The sequence below is a fragment of the Grampus griseus genome (genome assembly GCF_964374135.1).
Source record: "Grampus griseus genome assembly, chromosome: 2".
NCBI lineage: Eukaryota > Metazoa > Chordata > Mammalia > Artiodactyla > Delphinidae > Grampus > Grampus griseus.
Window position 1 is genome coordinate 15,401,209 of NC_139018.1, and position 11,589 is coordinate 15,412,797.

At 41.4% G+C, this 11,589-nt stretch overlaps 1 pseudogene across 1 annotated transcript; it reads right to left on the bottom strand.

Moving 5' to 3' along the window:
• Positions 1-2,643: 2,643 nt before the first annotated feature.
• Positions 2,644-3,017, bottom strand: LOC309819100 (cytochrome c oxidase assembly protein COX20, mitochondrial-like; annotated as a pseudogene). Its single transcript has one exon. The product of its transcript is annotated as a cytochrome c oxidase assembly protein COX20, mitochondrial-like (transcript).
• Between the last annotated feature and the right edge of the window lie 8,572 nt (positions 3,018-11,589).

The following is an 11,589-nucleotide window of genomic DNA, read 5'->3' on the forward strand; positions in this document are numbered from 1 at the left end:
AGACTGACGCAAAGCAGGTTGCTAAGTGCAGGCTCCAAGGCGCCGGGATTGTGACGTCACGGCGCAGGGACGTGCGCTCCCGCGGCCCCGCGGCCCCGCAGCCCCGCCCCCCGCCGCAGAGGACGCTAGGGTGGACGGACTGGGCGGGGAAAGAGCCCCAAGCGCCAGTCTGTTGCTCTGGATCTCTGCTAGTAGTCCACAGAGCGGCCGCCAGTCAGGAGTCGAGCCACCAGCACCTGGCAGGCCTTATCCCTTCGGGAAGAGAGGGAAGAGATGGTAGTCTCATCTGGCATCCATGTCCCTTGGGTCCCGGAAGGAAGTCAAACGCAATTGGGTAACATTTAACCAGCTCCAAATAATTAAATTTCCAAGCAGTACGTGAACATTTGGATTAGTGAAAATCCTGGGGATGAAAAACATCTACATATTTATATCTTAATTCTTAACCCCAGTAATCAGTTTGCATTTCCTTTCTGCTTACTGAGCTTCCTCCATCCTCTTCCACCACCCTCCTCCGCCTTTTTTATCTTAAGGCGCCAATGTGTTTTCCTTTATGATGGAAGAGAGTTGCAACATGAACAAGGCATTGATTTATCCGTGACTTTGAACAATTTGTTTAATTTTGAAGCAGTTACTTTTGAATTCTTGGAAATAAGAACAGAATGGCGTGTGGAGCATAGTAATGTGTCACTTCTCAGCAGCAGCTCTACTGACATTTTGGGCTGGATTCATAATTCTTTGTTGGGGGGTGGCTGTCCTGTGCACTGTAGGATGTTTAGCAGTATCCCCGGCCTCTATGCACTGCATGCCAGTAGCAACCCACCCACTCCACCCCTGGTTGTGACAAAAAATGTCTCCAGCTGTTGCCAAAGTTCCCCTGAGAGGCAAAACCGCACACAGACACATACACACACACATACACGCCCCCAACCTCTGCTGTAATGGAAAAAGTACTGGCTTTGGAGTCAGATATGTGGAACTTAATTGTGAGTGTTTTGCCACAGTTAGTTCCTAAATTTCTTGAATTAGTTTCCAAACCTCTCCAAGCCTCAAGCCCCTCTTTTCTAAGATGTAAGAGATGCTACTAACTTTGTAGTTGTAAGGATTAACACATACAGTGCCTGGCAAAATGAGATGTTCAGAAAATAAAAGTTTTCTCTCTTCTAAGACTTTGTCTCGGAAGAACTTGGGTATCAGGAAATTCAGGCATAAGGGAGTAAGTCAGGAACACTATGAAAAGGAAAGGGGAATAAGCCAGAAATTCATCTGAACTCCTGATTCTCTAAAACTCTAGGGAAAGGAGAAAATTAGCTTCAAAATCTGAGAACTATGAAGTGTGTGTGATGGTTCTGTGGCCCCCAACAGCAGAAGTCATTTAGAAGGGTGCAGGGGTAGAGAGTCAGGTGTTACCGAGAGAACAAAAACACTCTTGCCTACCTACTTATTAATGCTTGAAATCCCTGTCTAAAAACATGAAACCTTTTATTCCACTACTAGCATCTGGAAAATATCTTGAGTATAATAGGCCTCCAGTAAGCATTTGTTAGATTGAATTACAACCAAAACATAAAGGGCAAACGCCTCTGGGAGAAGCAACACAGTGACTTGACTCACACAAAGGTGATGCCAGCTTCTCTTGTGAAAGTAGATTTTGGGTATCAAAAGTAAATTTGAGTTTCAGGTAGGAAAGGGCCTCCACGATTAAGCGAGGACCGCAAAGTGGGAGAGGGTTCTGAAGACTATATTGCTTGCTATCCAACTTCAGCTGAAGCCATCCTCATTTCATTATTTTTCTTTTAAGTATTTTATTCCAATTCTTTCAAGAAGTGGACAATAGGGTCTTTTTCTCTCCAATTTTAGCAGAGAACATATTATCATAAGTGCATTTTAATTTGTCCTTGGCTTTCACTCTATGTGTATAAAGAAGAGAGAGAAGATCCTTTCTGGTTGCTGTTCCCAGGAGATAATCCATGATCATAGGCAGATGCATGCAGCTAATATGGGCTTATTGTAGATTTAGCTTCCAGGAACACGCTTCCACTGGGGAATCACCACCAGTTGCAATAGTCTTGGAGAAGAGACATTCCTGAAGACCTTTTGTTGAGTATTTAAACATGAATTTCTCATTGTTAAGAAATCATTCCAATGGTACATTTTTGTTATTGATATCTGGAGGCTTGTATCTGTATTTTAGAAGGAAAACAATTTTCTCCCTTAATGCATTGCTATGTTTACTTTTGTTATTGAGTTTCTTCTTTTTGTCTTAGCTTGTCAGCTCAAAACTAAGACTTGTGCTCAGTTGCAATAACTATTCATAGCCTATTTTTCTATTTATCTCTTTAATTCCCTTTATTAGGCAGGTGGCTTTTATTCTTCTACTCTTATTTAATGGTTTAATCAAACCTATTTTTTAAAGCATTAAACATGAGGTTTATTTTAAGGATGAGTCCACTGTGTGTTATACTGACAGTAGATACAGGGCCAGAATAAGTTTGTAAATATTCATACATGTGTAAAAAAGACTGCAACTTACACATACTTTCTTTACTTGATTGAAAGACTTATTATGGTACATAAAATGCTTTCCGTAGTTGATCTCAGCTTTGTTCACACTGAAGTGAGTTGCATCCAGGTTTTCTAAGCTCAAGACTGCTCAATTGCTGCTGCTGCCACCGTTGGTTTGTTTTCTTTCAGGATCAAGGTGGATACTTTCATATAAAATCTTGTTTTTAATTCCTTCTCTGGCAAGTCTTTCCTGGATTCTTAGCTTTGCATAATTATACCTACAATTGAACCAGCATCCTAAAGTTACCAAGATAAAACCTCCTACTTCCAACATCACGTGATCTTCTAATTCTACTGGTTAACAAAAAATGTCCAAAGCCAGCCTCAACAGATCCTAATGAGCCGTATAATATCGAATCCCGTGCATAGGGAATGTTTTCAACATCTGAAATTCATAGGAGCTTAAACGGCTTCCCCTTCCTGGGCTCCCCGGGCTCCAGCACAGCTGCCATGGGGACGGTCGGCGCCTTTGCCCCTAATCAAGCCTATTTTTAATTAGATGAGTTTGAAGCCCTTTGGAAATGGGGATATAAATAAAATAAACTATGTATTATTACATACCATAATATATAGCCTAATACATATATAGTTCATTCTATTTTATTCTATATTATTTTAAGACATATTGTATTATTACATTTACATTTAATCTATATCTTTATAGAGTACCATTACTTGCATAATTCAGAGGATTCCTGGAATTTATATTTGTCTGCTTGGCCATGCTCAGTATCATCAATGAAAACTATCCAGTAAATGCAGTGAAAGCACCAAGAGGTAAAGGCCAAGATAATCTTTTCCCATTCAATGGCTAATTATGAACATATTTTCATCTTTAAAGTCCCTGAAGGACAAAAATGAAGGACTTTTTTTAGGGAATATTTTTTAAGGTGTACCTATCAGGGCAGAGAAAAGAAATGAAATGAAATGATCAATGTGCCCTATATGTTGGCCCCAGTCTCAAAACAAAATCCCTTAGGTTTTGGTGGAAACCTTGGAAATTTGAGCTATTGACTATTTCTCAGTCATTCTCCAATCAAAATACTGTAGCTATTCATTCATCTAATAAGTAAATGAGAAAATGGAACTTCAGAGCTTGGCGGTATTAGCATGTTATGAAGTAATGGATTAATTTGCTGTTTGTCACTAGAGGGGGCTTTAGGAAAGTTTTAAGCTGCATCTCTATGAGGAAGACAGTCAAGCCATAGGAGGCAACATTAACTTACAAATCTTACTCAAGGAGTGTAAGGAGTGAAAAGCATTTTGAAACGTGACTTCAAGGTAGAGCTTCTCCAATAATTGTTAGTGACATATATACCGAGTTCTTTCTTGAGCACAGGAAGAAATTACTGTATTATCTGAAGACCCTTCATGAATAAAAAAATCTTCATCATTGTCAACCTATAACTTGAGTTTTCTTAATTTTATTGTTAAAGCTGGAGAGAACAGTAATGACCATAATCTCTATAAAGCAACATGTGCTTAACAGATAGAAAAAAAGGACAGATAGACAAAAAAAGAGTGATAATAGGATAAACTGATCCCAAATGACCATTTTGAGTTCTCGTAAGAAAAAGAACTCTGATATCTGAACACAAATATCATCTTGTCCATAGAAATTTATCAGAGCTGTAACACCACAGAGTTCACTGCACTTTTATGCTCCATTCCACACTTTATTTTCATTTTTCCTATATTTTAAAAGAGCACAAAATTATGACTCTGGAGGTAGCTTAGCTGGCTTCTTGTTTCTTGAAAAGAATCACTCATATCGTGACCCTTTGGAAAGGCTGCCAGAATTGCAGATATTAAGTCGGCTAGTAACTGTAATAGTCCTCCACAGCTCCAATTTCTCCCCAGCTGTGTTTCTTAAATCTTTCTGTCCAATTAAGAGAAGTCTCTGTGAACAGAACTTAAACATTCTATGGTTACTATGTAACCTGTCCCTATAGCTTAAGAAGAGCATTGTATCTATTTTTCCACTGCCAATCAGTTGCCCACAATATATCTGGGTGGAGGCTCAGACTGAAGTTTTGATAATCTCCACCTAATGCATTCTCTGTTTACAAATGGCTTCACCGCTAAAAAGAAAGCAAAGCAAAAAACATAACCGAGCTGTTAGTTTATCCTGATATTATTTCTTTCAGTTAAAAAAATAGAGTTTGGAGTTTTAACGATTAGTGGATTTCTGGGAAGTTGCAATAAAGCTCCTATAGGTGCGTCTATGAATAGCAAATAGCCACATAAAATCGGTTAAAAAAAACCCTGAGTTTGTAAGCCACCAACGAAAACCATCCTTTTATAATGCCCTACCTAGTTTTCCTAAGGGATTCAATCTCCACTCCAGACATAATGAAGGACAGAAATGAAGGACATTCGGGAATATTTAAATTTATATTGCATTAATTATTTCTTTATAATTTTGAGCAAATAAGCTTAGACAATGGAGATGCTCAATCTCTGACTTGCTTGGCTGAAATGTAGGGTTTCTCTTACCTTCTTTGAGTCCTTCCATTTCCTGGTCTGCAAACAACAGTTCAGTGTTCATTGTGTTTCATGTTTCAAAACAAAAATCGAAATTCTCCAACATTATGAAAATATGTAATGAAAACAGCTTCTTGTTATATAACATTGTGTCCACTGAAGTTTATACCCATAGGCAACTTTACATTAAAGAAAAACATTATGAGTCAAGAAATGAATACAGGAGACCTTTCCCACAGTGAAGCCACAGTCTAGAAACTTTGGTCATGGGCTGGGCACAGAAAGATTTCCTCTGTTGTAAAGATTTCTTTTACAACATGCAGAGTGGATCCTTACGTAAGATAACTGGACATATAAGGTAGAATAAGTGATGCACTGAGCCTTATTAATTTACTTTCTAAACAAGGCTGGCAGTAAACAAATACTTTTCCTTGTATGTCAGAGAATGGGGGGGCTGGAAGGGTGCCAGTAATCACCAAGCCAAAAGCTTCATCTTGCAGAAAAGACTGCTAGAGCCCAGAGCATGTAATTAGCCCATGCAACTCAGCTTTCTGACTCCGGATTTAGTGCTCATTCCAGTAAATCAAGAAACAGGCAGATAACCAGACAATTATCTCAGTGACATTTCATTATGTATGTTTGCTCTTTTATGCGTCTACTACCTAAAACAATGGAAAATTGCTTTTATTGTGCAATCATGAACACATAAATGGAAAAGGTAAATGAGAATTTGCTTAAGTCCTTTGTCTTAGGCAAACCTGTACTTAAGCTGTCTGAGAGAAATGCAAATAGGTATATTTTAAAGTCATACATTTTTCTAAAAGACCAGCATATATGAGTCTTCCAAAATGAAAGTGAGCTCAGTTGAGCCCAGTTTTCTCCTACCCCGGAGATGTTTACTTTACCATAATCCGGAGATAATCTGTCATTCACATGGAGTTTGGGATCATTTTTCATTGGAGAATTAACCCCTCAGAAGGGGTAGCTTTTCTTTTGCAAGGATGGCGGAAAAGAATAACATTCGTGACTCTTCCTGTAAACTAAAAACTGCCATACATTATTTCAACTAATATTAATGAGCACCTACTATGTGCAAGGCCTGTGCTCTTCAGCTCACATTTCCCCTCTTAGAGCCTACAGGACACAACCTTACCTTCTCCAGGTCATTTGCAACCCCTTCAGTGATCCTCTGGGTTTTACCTGCTTTGAACAGAATCACTGAAAGCTAGACATCTACAGGGCTATTATAAAGTGTCAGGTAACATAGAATAGCCATTAAATGTGTGTTGGAATCTACTTGCTTTTGAGTCCTGGGTCTGCTGTTTCTTGGCTCTGCAACCTTGACCAAGGGCTGCATGTCTTCATCTGCAAAATAACAATAATAGTGTCTATTTCATGTGATTGTTGTGAAATGACACAAGATAATATAATAGCCTTCCACAGTGCCTGGGCGCCATAATTTAGGTTCCCCCAGAAGCAGACCCTGAGGCATATATTCAAGTACAGGTAGTTCATTTAGGAGGTCATCCAGTAAACACCAGTAGGGGTGTACATAAGTGACACGAGAAGGGAAGGAAACCATAAAGAGATGCTATCAAGCAAGTGGACGAGGAACTCTGTGAAACAGTACAGAACACCTCAGAGTTATCCTCCCTGAAGGTCGGGGAGCTGGGGTATTTATCTACCACCTATTGTCAGTCTTTGTCTAAGGGCTACTGGCCTTGGGTGGTTAATTCCCCATGGGCGGGTAAGGTGGGTTTCAGTATTCAGAGAAAGCTCTAGGCAATAAGGTGCAGGTGCTGACTGTTGAAGTAGGGATTGACGTGCAAGGAAGTGGCAAGAGCTGAGGACTGACAGTAGCCATTCAACACACATTTACTCTTTTTGTTTTTAAATGTTATTATTATTAAGTGACTTATTATATTCTTTTCAAATTGAATATGCATGGCACAAAGAAGGCGTTTGTTATGAACACCTGTTATTTGTGTCTGCCCAGCATCCTTTCCCTTTTCTTCCGATGGGAAATGCATCCCTTGTCCTTTGGGTAATACTGTCTTGATCCTCTCTCCTTTCCAGGTCCCTCTCTTCTCCTGCCCCTCTGTTATCACAGGAAGGGGGAATGTGACCCCGGCCTGGCTGGAATATATCCAGCCAGCTAGCTTCAGGGATTGATTCAAAGGTGGGTATGGAACCCTAGTCAGCATCCCATCTGATCAGTGCCCTTGCTAGAACTTAGCTGCTAGAGCTGTTGGTACTGATTCTTTCTGCTGGGTCTGCTCAGCTGGGTAGAGTTCTGGGCTGCTGACAGCTATGTTGCTTCATTTGGAAAGCATATGTGCAACAGATAAAGAAATAGAGAAGTGTGGTATGGTGGGGAGAGAGAGAGAGAGAGAGAGAGAGACTGTGAAGACATCATTTGAACCCCCAAATACAGCTCTGGTTGAAGTATTGAATATTTGAACTGGTCTTCAAGTTATACGAGCCAATAAATTCTTTGCCGTCACTTGCAATGAGTGAGTCCTAGCAGAGCATTTAATACGTATTTGTGGCATTTCATGCTCTAAAATGCTAAGACTTATCTTTTAATACATCATATTAAGTGTAAATTCCCAAGTAATTGTGAAAGCTGCTTAGCAAGATGTTGGAGACAGGTGTGTACTGACAGTATCTTTATATTCCAGAATATTCTTCCCCTCATTTGAGATTTTAGCATTTCATGTCTCAGTCACATCATTAACTTTTTTTTTTTTTTTTTTCGGTACGCGGGCCTCAGTGTTGTGGCCTCTCCCTTTGCAGAGCACAGGCTCCGGACGCGCAGGCTCAGCGGCCACGGCTCACGGGCCCAGGTGCTCCACGGCATGTGGGATCTTCCCAGACCAGGCACGAACCCATGTCCCCTGCATCAGCAGGCGGACTCTCAACCACTGTGCCACCAGGGAAGCCCATTAACTAACTTAAAAAAAAAAAAAATTTATTTATTTATTTTTAAATTTTTGGCTGTGTTGGGTCTTCGTTACTGCGCATGGACTTTCTCTAGTTGCAGTGAGCAGGGGCTACTCTTCGTTGCAGTGCGCAGGCTTCTCATTGTTGTGGCTTCTCTTGTTGCAGAGCACAGGCTCTAGGTATGCAGGCTTCAGTAGTTGTAGCACGTGGGCTCAGTAGTTGTGGCTTGCGGGCTCTAGAGCACAGGCTCAATAGTAGTGGCGCAGGGGCTTAATTGCTCCGTGGCATGTGGGATCTTCCCGGGCCAGGGCTAGAACCTGTGTCCCTTGCATCGGCAGGCAGATTCTTAACCACTGCACCACCAGGAAGGCCCCATTAACCAACTTTGAATTGCCCCAGGAGAAAGTTATTTCACTCCTGAGCACATCAAGAAGAAAGTCTCAATTTGAGACTAGTGTGGTTTTAGCTCCTCTCACCTTTGCTAATCTCTCTTTCTAACAAGTACTGAAGCTCTAGCTCAGGCCATAGCATTTGAGGGAATCGTTTTTTGCCTTTGTTGTGCTTATGGCAATTACTACCATCCTTCCAATTATAATTGAGGTATTAGTTTTCTTTAAAAATGTTTAATTTAAAAAGTGAGTAAATTCAAAGGAAAGCTATAAAGTAAATAATAGTATGATGGTGTAACAATATGGCAAAAGTCGTGGGTGGCATTTAAAAGACTGAAGTTTGGGAATTTGAGGGAAGCATTGGCTTATTATAAGGTATCCCTGCTTCCATAGGGAAAAGAGAAAGGCTAGATAGACAAGGATCCATTCAGATTTGCATAGGCTAATTCTCTGATGTGATTTTGATTAAAGGACACAATTGGCTTATTGGGGAGTTTCAACTCATTTGGGGGTAAAAACATAGAAGAATTTTATTTTTTTCCAGTCACTGTTTCACCTGTGCTCTAATGAAGTTCCTTCCCCACTGGGTCACAAGGGCTCTTACAGACACTTTGGCCTGATTCTTTAGCTTTTTGTCATTTTTGGTAATTAAAAGCATGATCAGTTTTTAAGACTCAGTTCTGCTTTTTAAATAAATTGTAACTTTTGTCAGATCTAAGGCTCTTCCCTTCCCCTTTCCCAGAACTGGCTAGACTGGGGGCTCCAGGGGCTGGTACTGGAGGTGCACTTGCACTGAGTGGGTCCTAACAGAGCATTTAATACGTATTTGTAGCAGTTTGTGCTCAAAATGCTATCAGCTATTATACACCACTTCTCCCTACCTTCTTGTCCTGGTTCCTTTGATATTGAGGTGGAGAGGCAAAAGGAATGTCTTTATTTCTCTCTTCTTGCATGGCTGTCTCTGTTCTTCTAGCTCTTCGTCTAAGAGCTCAATGTGAAGGAGTAGTGGCTCCAACATGCCTTTTAATTTTTTTGGCCACACCATGCAGCTTATGGGATTTTAGTTCCCCAACCAGGGACTGAACCCGGGCCCTCGGTAGTAAAAGCACACGTCCTAACCACTGGACCTCCAGGGAATTACCCCCAATATGCCCTTCTGAGGGCATTTTAGTCCCAAGCAACTTCCTCAGATGCTGGTAATATGCTGCAATACTTGACTCCAAATGAATCCCATCTGGCTGCATCCTTCCCCACTGATTCAGTGCACCCGCCTGTTTGGCACCTGCTGTAGCAATCCCCAGCCAGACTATAGACTCCAGTTGCATGGACTTGCAGGTGAGTGTGGGATCCTTTTCTGTATTTGGGGGGAAGTAGAACTATGGGAGAAGTGCATGCTCCTGTCTGTCTGACTACCCTCCATCCTGCTTTGTCTCCTTAATTCATTCCCTTTTGCCTGGATCACAGGGGCAGGTGAGCAGATTCACTGGCTAACAGACATTTAACCAGAGAGTGGAATCAGAATACCCCTTTCCTTTCTTTGCTTTTTTTTTTTAAAACATCTTTATTGGAATATAATTGCTTCACAATGGTGTGTTAGTTTCTGCTTTATAACAAAGTGAATCAGCTATACATGTACATATATCCCCGTATTTCCTCCCTCTTGCTTCTCCCTCCCACCCTCCCTATCCCTCCCCTCTAGTTGGTCACAAAACACGGAGCTGATCTCCCTGTGCTATGCGGCTGCTTCCCACTAGCTATCTATTTTACATTTGGTAGTGTATATATGCCAATGATACTCTCTCACTTTGTCCCAGCTCACCCTACCCCCTCCCCGTGTCCTCAAGTCCATTCTGTACGCCTGCATCTTTACAGAATACCCTTTCTGTAGGCACTTATGAATTCACCAATGAATGATTCTCTTGGGATCTGCCTCCCTTGGTTTCCAGTAGTGGGAGCGGGGGGTGGGGTGGGGTGGGAGCAGCTTTTCCTTTCCTGGCGACAAAGAAGAGAGACAGGGGATGGCTTCTCCTTATAAGAAATGCCCTCCACCAAAAGGTGACTTCTTTTTTCTCCAATCAGCCTCACATTTTCTTGTTGGTGGATGTAGTATGCTGAATGATGGCCACTCAAAGATATCAGGTCCTAATCCCTGGATCCTATAAATGTTATTTTATAAGGAAAAAGGGTCTTTGCAGAAACGAGATGAGGAGATTCACTTGGATTATCTGGGTCAGGGGTCCCCAAGCCCTGGGCCTCGGACAGTTAATGTTAACAGACCGCACGGCAGGAGGTGAGCAGGGGGCAAGTGAGCTAAGCTTCACCTGCCGCCCCCCATTGCTCACATTACGGCCTAAACCATCGCCCGCCCCCCACCCCAACCCCGTTCGTGGAAAAATTCTCTTCCACAAAACCAGTCTCTGGTGTCAAAAACGTTGGGGACTGCTGATCCAGGTGGTCCCTAAATACAATCACAAGTATCCTTGTAGGAGGAAGGCAGAGGGAGATCACTCAGACAGTAAAAGAGAAGATGATGTAAAGATAGAAGCAGAGATTGGAGGGATGCAGTCACAAGCCAAGGAATGCCAGCAGCCACCAGAGGCCAGAAGAGGCAAGGAATGGATTCTCCCCTAGAACCTCCAGAGGTAGTGAGACTCTGCTTTTGGCCCAGTAATACTGATTTCAGACTTCTAGCCTCCAGAGCTGTGAGAGAATAAACTTTCGTTGTTTTAAACTACCCAGATTGTGGAAATTTGTTATAGCAGCCCTAGGAAATTAATATAGTGGGATAGGACACTTTTTGCTGAAATGATGCCTCTTACTGACTGTCATCAAGAAAGGCATTTCTCAGAAATAACAATGTGGGGACCTGTAACTTTTTGTTCTGATTTTGGGTCTTTTGTTCTGGGTATAGGGAGCCCAGGAAAGAAATTCCACTAAGCACTTAACACCATCCTGTTCCAAAAAGGAACATCACCGTTAACTCCCAGCATGGTCATTTAAATTTTTTTTTTTTTTTTTTTTTTTTTTTTTTTTTTTTTTTTGCTTTTCCTGGCAATTGAGAATGTTGGTTTCCATTCATATATGACAAACAAGATTCTCTCACAAATTATAGCAGAAACAACTTTGCCAAGTTGTTTGATCCCAAATAGGGATCAAAGTTTGGGATCCCAAACTTTGATCCCAAATAGGCGATTTTCCCTTATATAAT